The 24,660-nt window shown below is 32.4% G+C and overlaps 1 protein-coding gene across 1 annotated transcript in view; it reads left to right on the top strand.

Moving 5' to 3' along the window:
• LOC118183688 (rho guanine nucleotide exchange factor 17-like) overlaps positions 1–24,660 on the top strand; it is a 597,408-nt gene that overhangs the window by 207,682 nt on the left and 365,066 nt on the right. The window lies entirely within an intron of this gene.

The raw sequence follows: 24,660 nt of genomic DNA, 5'->3' as shown, positions 1-24,660 counted from the left end.
TCGGTGCACTCGACGACCCACTCGGCACTCGCTGCCCGGCTGTCAACTCGATCGACTCTGCAGGGATTGAAACTCTAGATAAGACACCAACTCGATGCTAACTAACTCGCACTCTAGACGAGGCACACACACACACTGACTGCGGATCAGCAAGGTTTATATAGCTTTCGGCTTGTGTTCGAGAACAATCTGGGCTAAACCGGTAAGAATTCGTTCCAGAAGATTCTCCAACCGTCCATGGTATATCGCCAATTTTGTTGCCAAATGTCGCCAAATTTGGCAACCCTGCTTCCTTTGCCGTATTATGGCAACCATAAAACTGCTTTGCGGGAAAGCCATCCTGCCGTGCCTGTACATTTCGTAACAATACATTATATAACGCTTACTCTATAAGATTGATAAAGGCGTTTCTGCAGCCGCGGCACTAGTGTAATGTATGCGAAGGGTATAGCTGATAACAGTTAGTTATCAGCTAAAAAATCAGAAAAAATATAGTTTGCAGATCAGTCATGCTCTGAATTCATCAGCGATTTTCGATGATGTTTTGAACAAAACCGCAAGATAGGAATCTCATTCAGCCATCCACAAACAAGTGAAACATTATCAGTATATAAAACAACAGTTGAAAAACGGAGAGTTAACTGCGCACATCACGAAATTCGTTCAGAGAATTACACGTCAACGTTCTGCGGAATACCTAGAGAAGAGAATCGGTACCTTCACTTCTTTTTTCTTCGTAAACAAATCGCTTTTCAAACATATTTAATTGGATGTTAAGAAATAGGTATTGTAGATGAGGAATATATATCGATGATGTGGATGCCACTTTCAGCCATGAAAAACTCCATGGTTAGTTTAATAAGGTATGTCTCCCGCTTTCTTAGCATGCTTTCGTAGTGTAGTGGTCAGCACGCTGGGCCGACGATTCCCGACAAGGGCCTTGCCCATTTTTCATCTCGCCTGCTTCGAAATAACCTAATAGCTGTGCAAGTGGCGCCCGAGCTAAAAAAGGGTGGTGGATGATGTTTCTCCACGCTTGGCGATTGGGTCCCCTAAAAACCTCAGTCGCCCTTTAAAAGGGGAAGCATATAAGGTGTTTCCCCGCCTTCTTAGCGTGCCTTTGTGGTGTAGTGGTCTGCATGCTGGGTGCGTATTCCAGCGGTCTATGGTTCTATTCTCGGAGAGGGCGTTTATCATTTTTCATCTCTCCTGCTTCGAAATAACCTAATAGCTCTACCAGTTGCGAAACTGTGCGTGCAGTAGGAATACATCTGAAAAGATTTTGCTAATTTAGAATCGGACTTTAGCTAACTAAAACACTGAAATCTTTGCAACACCGCAATTGCAACAAATACGTAACTGAAAGACTAACTTAGTATTCGCGGGTCGCATGGTATGGATGATATCTTTTCCGGAAAGAATGTATATAAATGAAATTACAGATGAGATTCTGTCAAGTATTTATCCAAATTATTTACTTTTAGCATACTTTACGCGCGCTTGGCTCGTGTATCTGAACTGTGCATCGATCACCTTGAGCAGACCAGTTAATTCTCATTCCTCACATGGCATTTTTCAAATGAGTTTAAGAACTATTTACCTCAGGAAATAAAAATTCTTAAAGGGGAAATATCTTTTAAAAAGTAGCAAAGAGTTCCATTAAATAACTCGGCAGTAAATTTCAAGCTTTTTCGATAGTGATACCAAGTACGGTTGCAATTCAAACAGTAATTTAATTCAAAGGTTTGAATAAATATCATCTATATGCTCAAACATTTGTTATCACCAGGGCTGGGATTTTTATGGCCTAAAAATTCACTGAAAATACACTTAAAAAGAAAAAAAAATTCTTAAAAATAAACAAAGTTCTCAAAAATTAAAAACAAAAATAATATAAAAATAACGTAATTGACAAATGGATTAAAACCCAAGCAACTATACCTATCTGTCACTCGAATTTTATTAATTTTTTTTCCGAATTTTAAACCTTACACAAATGCATTATAATTGCTTTGAATTATTAAGTGCTTGTTAATTTGTTTCGAAATTTAAAGATCCCATGCCAGTATGCAAGATTTTATCTCTTGAAAAGATTCGTTCGACATGTACAGCAGTTGCTGAAGCATAATAGAAAAAAAAGTGTGTCATTTATCCTTAACTCTTCTATAGTTTCAAAAGAATTTCCTGTCAGGCAGCTTTCCCTATCAAGATAAGAAATATATTCTGCCAGTTTCTAGTAGAAACAGTGTTGAATTTAGCAAATTCAGTGTTTAAAACTTTGTCATTAGCTCTTTCTGAAACGTCGTCTTACTTGTTAATGTAACTTAATGCATTGACGTATTCCATATTTTGCACTTGCAAAGATTCAGTAGTTGAAATTAGGATATCTGAAATTGGATCTGATGTTCACAAGACTTCCTTTAATTTTGAATGTGGAGAACATATTCCATGCAGTTATAATGAAGCAACATCATCCATATAAAAGCTATTCATAGCTTTTACGAGTACAGTTTGCAAATGTTCACTAGAGTACCTTAATGCATTAAGCCATATTCCTAATGCGTTATAACAAACTTAATGATAAACTTTGAGATTTAAAATACTGTATAAGAAATACTGTATACTGGTTTTATGAAATTTTTTTTCTAAGAACACCTTATATACCAGAAAATCAATACCCAGGTAACTTGCAGGGAATTCTTCAGCGAGACGATGCAACGTATAAACAAAATAAAGGGTAAAATCCTCTTATTTATTTTCCAGCTTTAACCATATAATGTTCAGCATGACAGCATCATGTAATTGTGTTGTATGGCATTTAGCTATAAAATGTTCATTAATTTTTCAAACAACTGACAAACTACATTGTGCTTCACTTTTTCAAATTTGTCGAAATTAAGTAAGGGTGCCTTGCCAGCTAAATTTGAATGCAGAGTACCTGATATTACACTGCATACATTATTTGCAGCATTATTCATTTCATCAATTGAAGCAAATATTTTTCGCTTTTATACAGTTCCTCCAGTCTTTCCATAGTTTCTGAGAAACAATCATATGTATAATTTTTCCTCAGCATAGATTCATGCAGTATCATTTGGCCTGTATATTTCTGTAGAAAATTCCCAAATCGAGAGTTATTCAGTTTTTCTAATGGAATGTTTGAAAGGGTACGAACTGCGTGAAATTTGATCGAAGATCGTTTCCCCCCTCTTATCTAACAGACGAAATGCGCGACTTTTTCCTGTCCCCTCTTTCTAAGAACTTGAATTCCCACGAAGATTGGGTGCTAGAAAAAGTCATTTATCGCCATTAATGGGGCATTTTATTAAGACTACAAGCCTCCATTTTCGTTTATCAATATTGTAAAAAATTGAGCATACAAAACAAATATTAATTTAAAGTCTGGCGTGTGCTAAAGTAAAAATGAATTTCTTTCACACTCATTTTCAAGTTTTATGATGCTTAAAAGAATGATGAGGCAGATAATTTTTATTCTCTATAAGAATTAAAAACTTTCAAAGTTGTAGATTTTAGTCGCTGATATATATATATCAGTTTTGAATAATAAAACTGATAGATTAATGATTTACACAAAACTGACACATAATCAATCTATAAAATATCGGATTTGTAGCGCACCTTAAATAAGTTTCTTGTCTAGATAAATATTAACAAATCTTCTTAGACAGCAGATTGGTTTAAACTTTCAAATTTACCATTTTAGGTAAACAGTTCTAATTTAATTTAAACGATTATCTTTATTAAATCTAAAAACTGGATTTCTTAAGTGGTTCTAAATTCACACTAATATTATTGCAGTATATTGCCGTATTAAGCTTTCCCCTTTTAGTCATTGAAGTTATTTCAAGGTTATTTAAATTTCTTACAATGTCCATATATTAATACTAGAAATATTTATATATTTAATTTGTTTTTCAGTTGATCTACCTGATGTACATTCAATTTCTAATACACATTTAATTAATAAATTGATAATTTTTAGCGCCTGCTGATATTTCATAATTAACAAAATAAAATTCGAACTCCCTTATATTTATATCTTGGAATTTTGAGTTCCCTCTTTATCCATTCATTTTTCACATATTTTTGCACTGTATTCAAGTTTCCATGTATGTAGAATTTATACATTTTGTATTGTATTTATGCCAATTTATATTTAAATGATAATTTTTACAGATTCTTGCATCATAACTCTAGTTAAGAAAAGATATTTCTAACAACTTGGTAATGTTAATTTTCAACATGAGCATATTTTCTAACCTAATTTCAGGCTGAATTATTTGTAAAATTAATTATTTGAAAAGATTTGTTGACAAAGATGGTCGCTAAATCACGCTAATAATATTTTTAACTGTTGTAATCTATAATGAAACAAGTTCATGTGATTTATAATAGAATTCATTTATATTTTTGTCAGTAGTATTGAAATTAATAGCAGATATTGATAATGTTATACATTAGGTTACTATGATTTAGATTGCCATTGCCTTCTTCGCTGATGCTTTTATGCTACATTCCTATTATTTCATAATGGCATACAGATAAGTTTAATTCATTCACGAAATATGTAAATCCTTAATTCAGCGCAGTTTTGTTCTTACGTGTGCTGTATCTTCTATTTTCTTTAATATATTGTTCAGCCTAATTTCAAAAGGTCTTATGATCAAGCGGAAAAGTCACTAAACTTTGGTAGTTCGAAACGAGTTTCTAATCCCAGAAATCCCCCACCTCTTTCTTTTTTTGTACTTCTTTACTGTTTAAAAATGTATCGTAAAATTTCCAATTCATGAAGCAAAAATATTTTTAAAATTTATTCTTTAAAAATATTGCAAAAATTTTCACCTTTACCTTAGCATATCTTTTTACAAACCCCTTTAATAAGAAAAATTAAAGAAAGAAATTAACACGGATTCGATGATTGATACCTCGGTTCAAATTATATGTAACCTTTTCCAAAAGCATAGAGTTTATATGGATATCAATAAATTAAGGATTATTTCTCCCTCTAATTTTCTTAACATGTTTATTCCAGAATGTTCTTTTCACACTGTAGCGCTTAACTTTATGAGTTTTCTATAATCATTCAATTTCTGTAGCTATGGTAACTTTGCATACCTTCTGACAAGTAGTTATATTTTTAACCAATGTATTTTTATTCCTGTTGATTATCAATATATTATTCTCTTGTTTCACAAGTGCAAATATTTATTTTCTACGCAAATCTACGTAAAATAGCAATAAAGCTTCAGTTATGCGGAGCTCCTGATCGATTGCTTGTTTTAGATTGAATGAAATTAAGCTCAATGTTACTATTAATTAGCTTATTATTAATTTAATTGTACGTTTCTATTTAATTATATGCTCAGATATTTCCAAGTATATTACACAAACGTTTGCATCCCAATTTTTAGTTTTTGGTTAAAGAAATAAGCTTTTATTTGTTGAGAGGCCTGATTGATTATATTAATTTGCAATACTGTTTATCTAATTCTTTTCTTATAGATAAAATTTATAAAAAATTTCTTAGCATAATAATTTAAATTTATTTGCAATTTATACGTCAATGTTCCAAACGTATAGCAATGTTGTTATAATAGATTTCATGCTAAGCATTTTTTTAAAATTTAACTATTAATTTCTGCAAACATTTACATGATTACTTTAATTAATGAAAAATATTTCTAGCACACTTTAACACACTTTGATTCGGAACAGTCTTTTGCACGCCAGTGCAAGTATTAAATTTCCCAGTCTAGTTCAGACATCTTGACTATTATTGATGCAATTTATAAAAAATATAACTGGTATGTTTTATAATTATTTAATTTATGATATTATTATAATACTCTTTGCTCTAATATTGTAATTAATGAAAGATTTTTGTAATGCTAATATGTATGTTTACCAATACCTTTTATTTTCTTTGTATTTCTTTTTCTTTACCTTTTATTTCTTTTTATTACCTTTTATTTACTCTCCCATTTATTACTGTTATTCAAGTAATTATTTGCTCTTTGCTACAACTGGCTTCGAAAAGTTAAAATTGTAACCAGTAGGCAAAGGGGGAAAGAAATTTTTATTCGCGCAGTTGGACTATTGCAGGACCGGGGGGAGGAAGATTTTCATTCGCGCAGTTGGAGCCCACCCGTTTGAAGGCATGAAATCTTGGCTTCCTTGATGATGTTACTGAAGGACGTTGCGCAAGCAAAAGCTTAGATGCTCGGCTCTTTTCTTTGCTAGATCAGCTGCTCGTTTGTGCTTATCTCGCGTCATATGTTGCATAACGGTAAATAATTTTCTGCTGCAACCATTGCTTCACATTGTTTACAAAATAATTCCATGTGTCGAAAATGCGTTTTCTCCAAATTGAGGAGAGATCTTGCGCAAACTGCGGTATTCACAATCAGCTTTCTGTGGATAGACATGGCTGCCTCGTAAAAATGAGTTCACAGGAATTATTGTTACTCAAAGAGAAAATACTTTTTAGCTTGATTACTAGCATATGCCTCAGAATGCTTTGAAATGATGAAAAATACCCTAAACCCAACAAAAATGCTCTAAAAGAAGAAGTATTACACATATGAAAAAACAAAATGCATGTATCATTAAAATTCGCGTCTTGTTTATTACAATTTTACTTTGTCTTTACAGTAAGTGTATTTAAGATTTTATTAAAAATGCGCTTTCTGTTCATTACATTTTGACGTTTTTAAATAATAAACGTGTTTTAAAAATACTGTATTATTGATTTGTTTCTATTTAGTAACTTCGAAAATCAATGAAATCTGTCAAATATTTTATTTACGTTTTATTAATACCAAGCACGTATTCAGAGAATGTGCATAAAAATCTTTTTCGTATCACAACAAAATTCCTTTTCTTTTAATTTTTTGATAGTTTCCGAAAGGCTTATTTGAATAGTATCAGTATGTTCATTCATTCCTTGCTTGTTGGCTGTCTTCAAATGATATCTTCGGCATTAATAGACTTTTCTCTGTTTCTTTCACTGCTGAAAATATGAAAGCATTTCTAAAATGTTTTAGCTGATGACAAACAACATATTTTCTTGCATTTCATCACGTCATTAAATTGTTTTTTAAGAGTTTTCTTTATTTGTTAAATAATAAAAACCATTGCACTGAGTAACACATATTGTTTTTGAAGAATTGTTGAGGGAAAAGATTTTCATCAGAAATCTGGTGAATGGTCTTTTAATATCTTTCATTAAGAGTGTCTAGCATTTTCTGAGTGCTTTCTTCATTTGTGCTAGTCACTGGATATTCTTTTGCTGTCTAGTAGTCTTCTATAAAATGATAACATATCAGATGAAGACAGTTAGATATTCGTAGCAGGCTTCATCTGATATTTCGTCTTTTTGAGACTGGAAAATCACTTGCATTTGCTAAAAGTATCATCTGTTAAATACTGCGGAAGCATAACATGGCTTAAGCTGTTGTTTCCCTCTACCAAGAAGAAAATACTGGCAAAGACGTTTTATTCCTTGTAGTCGCATATCACGAGAATAAATGGAAGCTGCGAACAAGAACACGCACATATCGGCGCCGGGAATGAAGCACTTTACTGAGTTTGATGCCATTTTGGCAAAAGTCGCAGAAGATCTTGAGCTCATAAAACCAAGGATCACGATCCGTCATTAGGAAATGTTCTCTTGCAATGTAAATGTTCCAGTTATTTTTAGTTACCCTTACTTATGTATATTACTGATTACATATAATATTAAGAGGCGCTTAATATACAGGGTAGCAAATTTATGAGTAATGTTCGTAACATGCCATGTGGATGTATTGCTGCAAAACTGTACACTAGCAAAAAAAAGGGGGGAGTTCTATATCTCCCGTTCTACTGGGCTAATTGACGATGACGAGATTGAAATTGCGTTTTCCATGTCAAGAAATCGCGACGTACGATATATATTAGATTTATATATAACATTGTTTTAATATAGGTATTTTGACACAAAATCGGACATTTTTCTGAAATAACATATCAATTGTTTTCTACAATTAAATTCTACGATTCAAATTATGCTTAACTATTAAATTTTGTAATGTTTGGTTAAAAATTTACCTTAGCGAAGTTTTTGCAGTTTGCGCCAAGAATAATTCACTTGGCGAACTTCTTAATTTATCGCAACCCCTTCCTTTTTCTTCATTCTCTACGAGTGGGAAAAGTCATCGTTCATACTTTCAAATAATTTTAACAAAGTGCGTAAACAATATTTTCGTTATTATCGCTTATAATAAATTTCGAAACGCGCCAAAATGTAAATTCGCTTATATCATAGGAAATTTTGAATACAAATTTCTCATTTTTTGCAAGTATGCTTAGAAATACATCCACTTTAAGATGATGGCGAAACTTTTATAGGTTATGATTCAAAATGTTTTTGAAAAATTTATAAAAATTATTTAAAAATATAAATTTTAAAACTAAATCATAAAAAATAGGCGAATTGTATTTGGAATGAACCTAAATTTCGAAATATGAAAGGAAGAATCAAATAAGTTTAATAAAAAGAGAGATATTAATAAATATATATCAAATTCAATTAACATTGAGGAGGTAAAATTTTGAGAACTAATTGTTTAAAAACTACTCGCGCAGATTTTACAAAACTTGGCAGTTTGGCATAATTTGAGTCGTAGAATCGAAATATGGAAAACAACTGGCATGTCATTTCAGAAATGTCCGATTTTGTGTCAAAATACCTATATTAGAACAACTGATATATATAAATCTAATACATATCCTAAGTCGGGCTTTTGAGACATGAAAAACGCAAGTTGAATTTCGTCAACCGGCCCAGTAGAACTGGAGATATAGAACTGCTCACCCGTTTTTTTTCCGTAGTGTACGTTATATTTGTTGTAAGTGGCTGCAGATTGCGCTGATGACTCTATGTAAGGATTAGTAACCGACTAAGTTGTATTTGTTTAGTATATTTGTTGAGGTTGTGTATTACCTACTGCATTTTTGAACTCAAAATATATTTACTATCTTTACATATAATAAAAGAAAGCGTCTGTCTGTCTGTGTGTGTGTGTCTTTCGTTCGCGCTGCGCGTAAGCAGCGCGTACCCACGGCTACGAAATTTGGTACACAGGTGCATCTAGACAAGAGCCAGTGCACCTCGAAGCGATTTTTTCGAAATTCGAATTCGAATTTTTTTATTTCATGTTTTGTGACGAAATCGCGTCATTTTGAGACATAATGGGCTATAGGAAAGCGACATTTTAATCTACACACTCCATTTTCACATCGTCATGAAAAGTACACTTCTCAGATCTCACATCTTTAAAAATGTGATTTTGGCAATAGTTTTCCTGTCTTATTGTTGTTGACAGACTTTTGATGAAATCGCATCATTTTGAAAAGTTTCATTCTTTTAGAAATATGGGTTTGGCAACAATTTTTCATCGTATTTCTTATGTCACTGTTTTCAAGAGATTGGCTTATTTCCTTGTCATTATATAATACATTTTTATTAAATTTTTTTTTGATAAAGTTGTTCTGAAGAGTAAAATTCTGCGCGGAATTTTTTGTTTTTTGAGTTGCTTTCATGTTGTTTTTTGCTTATTTCACTGTTTGTAAGATATTGAAAAGTTTTGCATGATTTTTTTCTTCAACGGAAAATTGCTTAATTTTTTTTATTAGGATAATTAATATTTGCATTAAGGGATATAGCTTATTTCGTTGTAATTTTTTTTCTCTTGAAAATATAAGATAAAATATCATTAATTATACTTTGCTTTTCAGAATTTTTTGTTTTTTGTATTCTTTTATGTTATTTATTGCTCATTTCACTGTTTTTATGATATTGAAAAGTTTTGAGTGACTTTTTTAGGAAACAAAGTTCTTAACCTCCTTTATACCATTTGAGCTCTTAACATTTTGCAAAGGGAAGTTGGTTAATTTATTTATTAGGATAATTAATATTTGTATTAAGGGATATTGCTTATTTCATTGTAATTTTGTTATAAGTAATAACTTTTTTTATGAAGTTGTTCTGCAGAGTAAAATTCTACGCAGTTTTTAAATTTAACGTGTTCCCTTCAGCCCTTTTTGCGGTACATTTAAAAACCAGACGAAGGCTGGCAGCGAAGCTGCTAGTAAGTTTATGAGAAGCTCTCTTTAGATACATAATAACATGTAAAGCATAAAACAATTATTGTAGGTAAAGTTATCGTCCTCGTTATGTGAGAATCTTGCTAATGCTAGTCTTTCTAGTCAAGAGTTTCAGAGCATTTTGGCGTGTTATTCCGTTGGTAACAATCTGCAGACTGAAGTAGTTACGCCTCTTTAAGTTTTCAGCTGAATGTTACGACTTCTGATTCGTTATATCTGGAACGATATCAGAGGGAAAACGAGATCATTGGTTCGTCAGGCTTCCTGGAATCGAGAGACTTTGACACAGACACAGTGCAGAAGGCTAAAATATCTTGACGCTAGTTGGGAAGTTATGTCTCTTGTACTGTCAACCGGAACGAATTATTGCGCCTGCAATGTCAGAGCATGTCTTCTCACGCATCGTAACAGCTTGAAATCAGTGACTTATGCGGGACTGTACACAAGATCTCTGTGTGGTCCGTCGCACATTTAATTCATGCGAGTGCAAATTAATTTCTACAATTATTACATAGATGTATAGGTTATTTAATTAAAACATATTATTACTAACTAGCACTTATTTGAATTTAAAACTTCATTTAATTTAAATGGCATATTTCTGCTGTTACAAATTTTCAAATATAATACAACTTACAATATGCTAATATATTATTAAGTATTAATGAATTACGCTTGTTATGTACACTTCGCTTAAGAATGTGGTTCATAACTTGTTTATGCAATTTCCTAAGCTAACACTTCGAATGCATAATGGCACAGTAGTTGTCGTATTCAGCAATACAGCTGAGAACTATGCGTTATCAGTTTACATTCTAGCTCATATTGTGCCGTTATTAATAAACGCATTATTACTTGTTAGTATCAAAGCCAACAATCCTTTTTTTAGCTTAATTTTTCGCAAACGTTATTTGGAAAACACATACTCTGCAATTGCGTTTATCCCATACTGTGAAATGTCTTTTCAACATACTGATGGTAGTTAAAAATGTCATAAAATTTCATAAATATTCAGTCTTTCACCACACTTTTAAATTAACGTTAATGTTTTTAAATGCTTTCATGAAAGTACAGAAGAATAAAAACCTGTAACTAATAATTTATGCTAATAAATTTAAACTAATTATTTTCCTGAAGAGTTTATTTAAAGTAATAAATCGTTATTACTTCGTTATCTAAAAATTTAACTAACCAAAATATTTCATTGCGGCCGAATTCGGAGACTTTTTTTAACGCAAATTCGAAATTTGTTTTCATGTTTCTTTTATTTAAATAAACATATACAGTACTGAGAAGATTAAACACGATTTAGCATATAACGAATACTTATACTGCATTTAAAATAAAGTTATGCGTATAAAACAGTATTTATAGTTTCCAAAATGTTTCATAAAATACAATCCCGCTTTATAAATTATTGGACTGAAATTGTAAAAACTTTCATTTCATTTAAATATTTTCGTTCAGAAACGAAACACCAGGAATAACAATCATGAGAAAATTGAAAAGCGATGGATTCCAGAAAAAGTCATATATCTACTTCAAGGGAATTAAATGCCTGTTTCGGGGAAAATACGTTCAGAATTAGGTATTACCATGTAATATAAAAGTTCAAAAAGTTAGCAAAAACTTAAAGAAAATAAGAATTCAAATTTGAATTTCTTCGAATTATCCTTGCTTTTATGCCAAATAATTCTTCACCCCTATTAATAGATCGGACATTTTTAATTCCTGAGGGACTGGCATATCTGAGAGAGCCTATATTAAAAAAATTACAAGAATAAAGATAGAATTTTATTATAGGACAATATTTTAAACGCTATTTGATTCTAGAAAGCAGAGAGAAGTTTCTTACTAGGGAAATATATTTAGAGGTACTCATATTTATAATAAATCCCAGTTAATATTTTAAAATCAATTTAGCTAATTAAAAATCCGTTTCAGTATTCTAGCAAAACATTTTCCGAAATTCTGTTTCTTTAGTGAATAGAACCTTTGATTACCATTTTACTTTCATGTAAAATAGACCTGAAAAATGAATATTTATATATTCCTACTTTAAAATGCAGTATTTTATAACTATTATACTTGCTAATTTATCTATTTAAAGAATTTTGTATGACCATGTTTCTGCTTTTTTTATTAAGAATTGTATTTAATTTTGAATCTGTGGCTATTTTATGTGTCTGTGTGCATTACCTTGAAGTATTATGTTGTAAATCTTTAAATTTTGAGTCTGTTGACATTTGAATGGCAAAAACAGCAGAAGTAAACTGAAGATATGAATTTTGGAAACATTCTGGATTCTTCCAGAAGCGCAAAACCTCGGGAGTTATCTGAAGTAAATTGGAAATATGCTTAGAAACCCTCTTACAGGACTTTGGTGAAATTGGAAGCTTCTTGAAAAAAAACAAAATTCTAGGAGGGATATTTCTTCGAGTTTTATGTCTGGAAGTTTCCAGAAGTATTTACCATTCCATTTGAGCAGACCGACAAAAGGCGGTATCAGACAGCCTGTACATAATGAGTAATGAGTATCGTCCTTAAAATATTTATTATTATAAGTATCAAAATACAACCATATTATTACTCGTAGTATATGATTTAACGCACAGAGTTCTTAAATTATCTGAAAAGAATACATTAAGTGCGCATATATATATATCCTATTCTAAAATTTCTATAAGCTTTTATTTCCTAGTTTTCAATTGTATTACAACCTAAATCTTATATAATTTTCTATGTTTTAATTTTTTTTTCGTTAAAATGCGCTCAGCAAAGTTGCATGGATTTTTTTTATTTATGCTGGAATAAGAAATTTAATTATTTGGAAAAAGTTTTGTCTGACATTTCATGTGTCGATAAAATGCTAATTTTAAGCTTTTCTAAAATAATTTTGTGGTTTTATACCATTTGATCATTTTTATTTCTTAAGTTTTATTGACGAAACATTTATTTTGGAAAATTCCTCTTTTATGAATCTTTCTTTTATTTAGTTTTATACTCTAAACATGTTTGGTTTCCCTCAAATTATCTGAAGCAAGTATGACTAATGAATAAAATCTGCGATGAAGGAATACGAGTTTTCTTTCTTTGATAGAAAATAATTACGAAATTCCAGAACGGTTCTTATTTCTCTCCAGTATAAGGGGAGGAAATTTTCAGTTTTACGAATATTCGTATCGTTAAATTTTCAGGAAAAAATGAGATATTTTTTTATTCTCACGTTCAAAGGCAGAATTTTCAATATGCCAACTGAAATCAATACTGAATATTTTATTACTTAAAATTCTCGTTGCCATTTTAGGAATTAAAGAAATATTTGTATGGATAATTTAACACCTTCTTCGATGTGTTAAAAATATTGAATACTTCAAATTTATTCTATCACTTCAAAAAAGAGTTTACCTCAAAAATAAAAAAGGAAGAAAAATAATGAAATGTAAATAAAAATATTACATAAATTAAAATATATGTAAATTAAGTTCGAAAACTGAAATCTTACTTTAATTCCAAAGCTTAAAATTAAAAATAACAGCAACCTGCTCTTAAATGCAAAGCATAAAATTTATAAAAATCTGGTCTGATATCTACAAAACATAACATAAAACCATACGTTTAAAACGAGCATTCAAAACAGATATATCAAAAGGTACAGAAAAAAAAACTGATGTGAACAACACAAGACTTTATATTCCATGTTTCAAATCGTAATGAACTTTCTGTAACATATCTCTTCGTTAGATCGTTCGCAAACAAATTCTAATTTGCGGTACCAATGAATGGAAGTATCTGTTAATACGAAGTTTTGGATTACATTTTAATTTGTCACTTGTAAAAAAAGGCTTTTTTTTAAATACTGTTACGAAATGTCCAGCCGCGATAAGATAATTCCCCGCAAAGCAGTTTTGGGGCTTCCAGGAAATGGCAAGGGTGGGCAGGGTTGCCATATTTGGCAAGAAATCGTCCATTTGTTGACAAAAATGGCGATATGCCATAGATGGATGGAGAACCTTCTGGAAGGAATTCTTACTGGTTTAGCCCAGAATGTTCTCGAACACAAACCAAAAGCTATATAAACTCTGCTGGTGCGCGGAGAGTCAGTCCGTGAGGAGTCAGTATCTCGTCTACCGAGCTGATAGTCAGTCCATGCGGAGTCCAACGAGTTGATAATCAGTCAGTGAGTACCCAGTTAAGTGTCAGCGAGCGAGTGTCGAGTTGGTCGTCGAGTGCATCCAGAGAGTCTTTTAGTGCATCGCCGAGTTTTATGTTAGAGTGTATTGAGCTCCGGGAACGACTGAACTGAGTCGGGAGCTGTACTCGGGTGGATCGCGATTCGAGGGGTAGAGTGCATTGCGAGTTGTAGCGTGGAGAGTCTCGAGAGTATGTGGAGTTCCGAGAACGACCGAACAGAGTCAGGAGCTGTACTCTGGTGCTTTGCCGTGAAGCTGCCTTCACCGTTATAGCCTGATAGTCTGGAGGCTGTGTCGCTGGTTGTTTCATCGCATTTATAGTAGGTCTTCGACGACTTGTAAACGTGATTTTGGAGACGTAACAATATTTATCAACATAATTAAACGTTTGCCCCTCCATTGCTTTTCATTAAAAATTTCCCTTTATTGGGCAGTTGAAAACTTTATAATTTAATTGTTTTTTAATTAAAGGAAATTAAATTTTTTCTGTATATTTAAATACTTTGAAACGAATACCATAATTTAATATTCTTCTGTGTTATTTCTCCAGTATCAACAACTCTAAATTAATTTTGAGCTGCGCGTACAGTAGATGCCGCTTGATGTGGACACGCTTGTCCACGATTATTTTGATAACATTTTACCAAATGATAACATTAAACGATGAAAAAAAGCTCATTAAGTAAGCTTTATGAACTCATTATGTACTGGATTCAGTCATGATGCCATCCTTTTAGTGTCCCTTAATGTAGCCATTAGTGTTATGTATGACTTGTTGTCAGTAACTGGAATTCATAGCAGCACCTGTTTTATTAATGGTTCGAAAGACATGTTCTGTTACCTATTGAACCTTTAGAATATCGTGAACGTCACGTCCGAAACAGCGTACGTTTTCGCAACATTAAAGTTCAAATCATAGTCACTGATGCTTATTTTCGGAGAATATGGTGCACTTCCCAGTTCAATCGAATCAAAACCTCAGCCATAGGTTGCCTTGCTGCTTTCGTAATGCTTATCTTAGGTTAAGCTTTAAAGATGGTTACTAATACATTCACTAACAGTATGTAGTTGAGAGATAAGCAATAACAATTATACATAAGATCTCACACTGCTCGAATTCTTATGAAATTTGTATTTCACGGAGACGAGTAATGACAAACACGTTTTCAATTGGTCCTTTATTTTAGGTTGGTACGATTTTGCTCATATTTCATCCAGTCCAATGATACGGTGCAAGAAATTCTCTTTCGCGCTTCGAGTAGGTTTGTTTAGCACCTTATTATTGCCATTTTGGTATTTCCATCAATTCCATAGTTCCTATTACAAGTACATCGTAGTTGTTCTAATTTTAAACTACCATTCCTTACTATATAACATTCCTGTCGTCAGAGCGCAAGAGCATAGCGTTGGTAAGGCAGTCCATTTATTAAAAGGTGGATTAAATATTAAATTACGTGGGATGCAAGCAAGGAGCACTTGCTCTGTTTCATAGCGCATGGACAGTAATGTTGCAACTATTAAAATTCCAACTCATGTAGAGGAGAATGGGGTAAGACCGAGTAGTGGGGTGAAACCGGGTACCTGAATTCTGGCAGCATAAGTTCTGCTGTCTAGAGGTTAAATAAATTTAATCTGACAAACTATAAGTTGAATAGTTTAGCTCCAGCAGGCTTTCGAGTATTAGTTACCTGGTCTTACTTCACTTTTCCCTACACTGGAAAATCTCTAACAGATTTTCGGCAGTTTGAAGAAAACTAAGTATCAAAAACCTTGAAAGATCGGGTATGTCGCCAATGCATGTATGTGTAGATATCAGTCCTTTTTTAGCATTTGTCACCAGAAAGTAAATAGAATTAAAGTATAAAACGTTAAAATTGGCCACGATATTAAAATTAGCGAGCTTAGAAGAATTAGTCAAGATACCTAAGCACTTATATGCATCGTATGATGTGATTTTCAGCAATGGAAATGAAAAAAAAGTAACGATGTAATTATTTCTGGATCAAATTAAATGTAATATACACGGCGTCCATAATGTTATCCTCAGATAATCAAAATAAATTGAAAAGTAATTATACGAAGTAATAGGAAATAATTTCTATCGATATAATTTTTAATTCAAGAAATTTTGTTTATTTTAATTTTTAGCAATGGCAAGACGGAACTATGTTTGTTTACACACATTTGGGGAATAGCAAGAGGTAACTCTTGTCTACGTTTGTTTACAGATAAAATGGCTTCATGCATTGAAAAGCAATGTTTTTCTGTATTTCTGGGAAGCGAAATATCTGAAAACAGTTCAGAGGCGATTCCGGCATAAATTAAATAAACCTCCACCATCAGAAGAATTAATTAAAAGATGGTTAAAACAGTTTCCAGACATGTTTCGCATAAAGTAAGTGCAGATAGACTAAGTGTCTGTCAGTGATGAAGATGTCTTCACCATTCGAGATTGTTTGTGTGCAGCCCCAATAAATCCATTCGCTGTTCTATCTTGCAAACAGGAAGTCGCATTCATAAAATTATTCATGATGAAACTGACTGCGTATAAACTGCAGATTTGTCAACAAATCAAATCTTTCGTAAGTCATATTCTGCAGTCATTCTTGATCATATCAGTAATGACGATCCAAATCTTCAGAAAATTTTATTCAGTGAAGAAGCAATACTTCATGTTTCAGGAGAGATTAATTGATTAGGATTGAGATTAACTGCAAAATCAAGGGTCAGAAAACCCGCATTGTGTAAGGGAAATTGAACGATGTACCTCTAAAGTTAACTTTTGGTGCGCATTAACTGTTATAAAAATGATTAGCCCCTTCTTTTTATTAGAGTCATCAGTTAATTCGGACGCTTACTTTGACACGCTGAGACTGTTTACCGAACCGCAGTTAGAAGAAATGCAACCAAATATTTTTGTCGTAACATGCCTCTGTCAGGGGTTACGCATGTGCTTGATTTCTTGATGAAATATTCTCACATGGTTGGATTGGTAGAGGTAGACCCATATCTTATCCAAAGTACAGTTCATATTTCCTTCTTCTTTACAAATAATTTTAAGAGCACTGCCAAGCTAAATTTTTTACCTAAGTGTTAACTTGCATACAAATAAAATCATGTAATCTGGAGTGTTTGGGTCACTACTGTGAGAGTGACTTTCAAGTTATCCTGTGTTGAGTGGCAGCAGGTAGGGTATATGACTCCTTATAATAATTGGATAAGGTTGCCTACTGCTACTGTATTTTAAACTCAAAGCATAATTTTTACAATTACTGGAAGCTCTTTACACACACATATATAATGCTTAGATAGCATAGATAAGTATTGAAATGAGTTAAGTTCTCGTAGTGTGAGGAGTCTGCTAGGTCTCTCTAGTTGAGAGCTCAAGACCATTTAGCACTCTAGTCGAGAGTTCAGGACCGTTTTCTGATGTTACTCTGATGGAAAAAATCTTCAGACTGTATTATCCTCTCCTCCCTAATTTTACATCATCTGATTCGTTACATCTGAAACGATATCAGAGGAAAAATCAGATTATCGGTCCGTTACCCATCCTGAAATCGAGAGGTTTTGACTACAGACACGGTGCACAGCGTTAAGAATCACCTGACACTGGTCATGCAGTTATGTCTCTGCGATGTCAAAAACATGTCGCGTGACACATCGTAAAGGCTGGCGGCAGTGAATTGCAGGGACCGCACACACTTACCGCTTTATGTTCCGTCGCAAATCCATTCTTCTTCATATATCAGTTGAATTAAACATACAAAGATAAACAAATACTAAAAGGGCCAGTAGCTTAACTCCTGTCAAGCCATTCTTATCTTATTTCGTTCATTTGAACTTCGGCACAGCCTCAGCTGCCGAAGTTCCGTAAAACCGTCGAAACTAGTCCTGTGAAAATTTGCAAATATAACGATGATTTTTGTTGCTTGACTTTTAAATTAATACAGTGGTACCTCGACATACGAGTTTAATTCGTTCCGTAACCTTGCTCGTTTGTCAAATTGCTCGTATCTCAAAGCAGTTTTCCCCGTTGAAATTAATTGAAATGCCATTAATCCGTTCCATCTCCCAAAACACCACCTCAGTTGTTTAAATATTTTTGAAATGTATTAAATGTATGAAGAAGAATGTATTTACAAGAAGAAACATTTATTTATAAATAACAAAGACTTATTCTAAAGAAAAAATGAAGTGCTTACGGAAGCGCTTAATTTTCGTCACTGGTCTTCGTTTTTTTCGTCACGCTTTGCTCATTTTTACCTGCAGATCGTGTAAGAAAACTGTCCAAGAAGGTTTGTTTCGTTCTCCCTTTCAGGATATTGCGGAAATGAGTTAGGCAAGTTTCGTTGAACAACTCCGATGCACGACCAGTTGCAACTTTTTCGGGGTGATTTTTATCCACGAACTCTACAACTTTCTCCCATATTCCCAAGATCTCCTTTATATATCTTGTAGGGATAACATCCTCCATCTCTGGCTCCTCTTCAAAACTAATTTTTCGTTGAACCACCGTATGCTGCTGCGAATGTAGATCGTGTAATTCCTTGGTTGTCAGCTGCTGAGACTGTTCCTCGACGAGTTAGTTTACATCTCTCTCATCCACCTCCAGACCCATGGATTTTCCCAGAGAAACAATCTCCTCTACCACTAACACTTCGGGTTCCAATCCAAGCACACAGACTGAGGTCTAGTCTAAGGCGGGAGAAACTGTTAGATGCTGCACACGACACCAACATGCGCGCGCATGTTGCGCTTGTGTGCAGCGGTGTACTGTGCGATTCCTCATATCTCAAATCTTGCTCTCATCTGAAAGCAAAATATCCCTCGCTCGGCTGCTCGTATCTCAAAACACTCGTATATTAGGGCACTCGTATATCGAGGTACCACTGTATTTGTTCGGCGTGTTATTTTACCTTAATTATAGAAGAGTTCTTATATTATAAACAATTAATGTATTTCGAAAACATTGATAATTGAAAAAAAATTAGCAGCAAATGGAAATAAAATGAAACCGAATCAAAGGAACTTGAATCTAAATGCAAAGAAAATCTAAATGTAAAGATAGAGAGCAAGTTAGATAGCTATTTTTGACATTAAAGGCTATGAGAAAAACATCAAAATTATGTTAAGTTCGTCTTTGACTTGAGCCCAATGAACGTCCTATTTGAAAAAGATATCTGTCCGTAAATTTGAAAATGTAAAAAAAAAAAAAAAATAATAATAATAATATATTTGTTTTTCCTCCACCCACTGAGTTAGATAAATCTACATTTACGTACAACTGTTCAAGATCAAAAGCATGAAAATTATGTTAATAAAGTATAATGTCAGTTAATCTAGCAATTTTGTTTCTTTTTCAGCAACTTATATATAGTACCCACCGCTTTTGAAATCCCTTCCGCTCCAAATCTATTTTAGTTTATTAAACGGCTGAATTTAAGTAGACGGCGAGTTATGCATTACAAACTTAAGTTTTTTAAGTAAAATAATAACTAATAATTACTTCTTTAATCAATAAAAATTATAATTAAACATTAATACTGAAATTTAGCAATTAATGCAATTTTTCTAATTTTTAGCACAAAGGGCGTTACCCCAGGAGGTCTATTAATTTTGTTTTGGCATTTTGTGTCGATTTACTTTCTGCGTTCATTCACTTTTCGAACTGTTGCCACCAAATATTACAGCCTCGTATTATATTTAAAGAAATTAAATAATGAAGAATTTACATAAAAGTGTTCGTGTTTCTCGCATTGTGATAAAATAACACTACCTAGAATCATCAAATTTTGAATAACGTAATCCTCCAGCGAATATGGGCAGCTGGAAGCCCTAATTTGGAATTTGGAATTTGTTCTATTTCATATTTTGTCAGACATTAAAGAATTTTTGATTAAGAAACTCAACGATTTCAAAGTGAGCAATGGCAACACTGTACGAAAACAAAAAACATTTTGATCTCCATCACACGAGACTGTGTATCGAAAATTCTAAAGGTATGCTCATTTTTAAAATTATTTTGCGATACTGCTGTTGAACTGAATTTTATGGTTTAAGTGCGGAGAACATGATATTTTTAGAACTAAATGTAACTTACAAAACGTTAAAAAAAACGCTTCTTTGGACGTAATGTAAAATCTAAAAGCTTTCACATTTTTTAAAAATATTTTTATAAAATATCATAATTACTTTATAATTACGTTCTTGATTAAATGTTATCTTAAACATATCTAAAGTACTTTACATAAACATAGGTTAGTGTTATGTTGTTATAAAGAAGTTAAATACTGTTACATAGAAGAATAGCTCATCCTGGCAAAACGCATAATTGTACCATTATACGGCGCACAGCCATCAGAGCGAATAGGAGAAGGAATGAGACGGGCTCAGTATGATATATGGATCTTAATGTTCCTACTGTTAATAAACATTTTCGGTTTTAATCGAAATCTTATTCGCTGAAACATTAATGTAAGTGCTTGTATGATTAGCGTCATGTAAATGGATTGATTTCGATTTAACACGATCCAGAGATTCACTATAAGTAGTTACTATCTTTAGAACAAAATAGGGAAACAGCCAAATTAAAATGGAGATTTTTAATTTACGTATATTTTTAACTTACATGCATATAAAATACGTTTGCTTGCAGGTAACTTCCTGCACAGTATTATGTTAAAAAAAAAGTCTGGTAGTCTATTTTTGAAATCCATTAAGAAATTCTGTTATTCATTGCGACCTAATGGAAAATTACATCAATGATTATTTATCATGATTGGCCCATCATCTGAGAATCATAAGAAATAATGGAATTTATGACATCCTCATAGATCTTAGGACTGCGTACCATTTTCTGTAATGGAAAAAAATCATTGAACTCCGCCCCTCTCGCTATGTTTTGCACTTTAGGCCCTTTCGCTAGAGCTATAGGTTAAATAATTGCACGGATCTAGAAGAGGCTTCGATGAGATAAATTAAAAATAATATGAGCACAAGAAATCCATCACTGTGTTTGGGAGTATAAAATAAGGAAATTACATGTGAAACCTCGAGTTTATAATCTGAAGTCTCTTTATAGATCAGTAATGCAAGCGTACAAACAAATGAAGACAGACATTTTAAGAGCAAAAGAAACATTGCACCTCTGCTTGCCTAAGACTTAATCCTTGGTTTAATTAATCTTTAGTTCTTTTAGTCTAAGAAATTCAGATAAATAAAACAGAACACTAAAATGTATATACATTATACAGGAATCCAGTGCACTAAAATACTTTATACTAAATCTTGATCAGCAAACATCGCCTTTTTAATTTCTTTCGGAAACAAATTCAACATCTGATACTTCTGATATCTCAATAATTGCATCGTAACCAATATCATAATTTCGGTCATTTGAATTTGTTATCCCATAATTACTGTCTTCCCTCCCTTGAGTAATCAGCTGCTTGACGGCCCAACAAATTCATAAATTATAAACAAATTCTGTACCCTTCTTACTGACATTAACATCTTTCTACGGTGAGATACTGATAGTAATGTTGACAAAATTAATGCTGTAATTGTACTTTTTTTATTCTTCCAAAAGTGTTCACGCAAGTTTATTAGCTAAGTCATTATTCAGATTACTGTTATCAATAGTCTTGATTATGCATTAAGACGCCAAAGTAAAAAGCCAAGTAATAATGATTGTGTATTTAAAAGGCCAAATAACTTCGTAGTCATTGCACGAGGATTAGCTAGAAAAACGTTAGTTTGGCGCTGTATTATTTTTGACGTCTTCACACGAATGTCCAAAAGATTCCTGAAATATTAGCATATTAAGATTTTCAGGATGTCTATTCATCAACATTTAGTGAGTTTTGTATAAGCTCTGCTGTTATCCATTTACTTTTTTTTATTATGTTAGTAACATTTTTTGGGAGTAAAATTAACTTTTCACTGTAGGATTGTAATTTGAAATTTAATAAAAATTCTCTCTAACTTTGCTTCTTCAGAGTGATATAATTTTTTATGCATTCCATATTTTTAATTTTCAGATCATTAGCATCTTTAGTCTTCACGGGTTTAATACTAAGACATATCGGAGAGCATCCAGTCCATCAGCATTTCCAAATAGACGGAAGTCTTTTTTATTTAGTTTTCATAATTTGATCGCATACTTTTTAAATGCGTACGGATTTGTAAAACCTGCGTTACAAGCAGCCTTTTAATTTTTAGCTGCTGTAAGCCTAAACAAGATCGCTGCATGACGCATAAGTTCTTGCACCAGTAAGGACTTCTACTATTACAGAGAGTATGGTCATTTCTTTGGCTTTTAGATGCCTGCGACTCAGAGATAATCCTCTTTATTATGTCTGATATCACAGCTCAAAGATTAAATACCTTTGTTTCATAGATCCTCTAAACTATTTGGTTATTTGCAAGAAGATACGTATTAATATTTTTTTTCCTAACTTCCGACGTAAAATATTAAGTCTCAACTCAATTTCCATATTCTTTTGCACAGGCAATAGTTTTTCATTTCATTGGGGGTTTTTGACTCCAAATTCATCATCGAAAAAGAGTAAAATGAAATAAATAAAGTAATTTATGTAATATAAAATGCACTTTTGGCAATAAAATTAATAAAGCTTTAATTTGACAACAGTCAATTAGTGATCTTCGCTGTGATAAATAACATTGTCATGGAGTTTCAAACAGAAAGAAGGCATGAGCATCTCTTTATTTTCCGTCAATTGGAAAATGGCACAAGAAGTTCAAATTACCACCGTGTAAAGCAAGGAAAATTCAAAACAATGAATTTAAGACACGCATAATTATGATAGAAACACAGACAGTTAGAGGTGTTTACAAGGAAAATGGTGTAGCTTAAAATCGAAGAAACTCGTCATTTTTTATACAGGACTTTGTCAATGTAATGACATAAAATAAGTACTACAAAAAAATGTCATTATAAGGGCTACTGTCATGCTAAAAATTTCTATTTTGCTTTGTTTATGATAGGTATGTGTTTGACAGATTTTATATAAGATAGTTTTGAAAATAATACAGACTCTAATATGGCAATGAAATAAGTTTCGAACCAAGTAAAATGCAAGTAAAGTTGTTTGTACTGAACAAAATTTTCTGTTTGAAGTCACATGTTAAGAGATTCAGCAGTTTATTCAAAGAAGCCGCAGACTAGTGAATTTTGTAAAACAAAACTTACTGAAAATAAAAAAAACTTGCATTATGTTTTAAGATTTAATTAAATAATCAAATAATATAACAATTGCTTCATAAATTGAAAGTGATAGAAATAAAATCCGAAACTAGCGAACAAATCTTATGTATGCAAAATTTTAGAAGACTCCCATAAAATTTGTAAATATAATTAAATAGTTTTTACTGTTATTATTATTAGTAGTGGCTCGAACACTAGACACATGCTTAGAAGCATTCTTCAAGACTGGCCGAACCTACTGGATGTCTCACCATGGAAAATATTGCTTAAGATTCGTAAGAAAGGGAGAAAGACATATATATATATATATATATATATATATATACGTATATATAGCCAAGCCTTCTGTAAGAGCCGAATTATGTATAAGCACAAGTTTCACTCATACCTAAGTTTCAAGGTAAGTAGTCCGTGTTTTGAAGTCGCTGGTTCTACTGTATATTAAAGACAGCTTTACAATAACAACAACCAATTTTATTTTGTGGACTGTAATATAACTAAAAATCTAAATTAAAAATGATAAATTCCCGACCATACGGGATCAAAACATGTATGCTATGCTAGGAGTTCGAATCTTAATTAAATGAAATGGCGCAGAAACAATGCGCTGTGCATAACTTTTACTGCCGGGTAGGAGACAACAGTCTGTTTCCGCTAAATGGCATAAATGTATAAATTAAAGTTGTGATAAAGTTAGTACAAGAATTATTAAAATAACTAATGAACAGTCTTAACACTATAACTTCCAAAAACATTGCATCTGCATCTGTAATCTGTTAAATCACTTGAATATCTGTTACAGAAAGGAATATCAAGAATTGTAGAAAGAAAACATCAAACTGTAAACTAGGCTAATACGTGAAAAAATTTAGACGATGTTAAAGCTGCACTTTACAACGTTGTGCTTGTTGAATTACTCCACAGGAAAAGCGAAGGAACTCGAAAAGGGAACATTGAACGTTTGAATCTTAGCCAAAGTTCTTCATTCATCCAAAAGGAAAAAAAAAAAAAAAAAAAAAAAAAGAAGAAACACGTGATATCATTAATAAAAACAAAAACTACATGCGAACT

The sequence above is a fragment of the Stegodyphus dumicola genome, chromosome 6 (assembly GCF_044657685.1).
Source record: "Stegodyphus dumicola isolate Sdum_Otavi_A_Nest chromosome 6, ASM4465768v1".
In the NCBI taxonomy this organism is placed as follows: domain Eukaryota; kingdom Metazoa; phylum Arthropoda; class Arachnida; order Araneae; family Eresidae; genus Stegodyphus; species Stegodyphus dumicola.
Note: the sequence above shows the minus strand (reverse complement) of the source record. Positions and strands in the feature narration are given on the sequence as shown.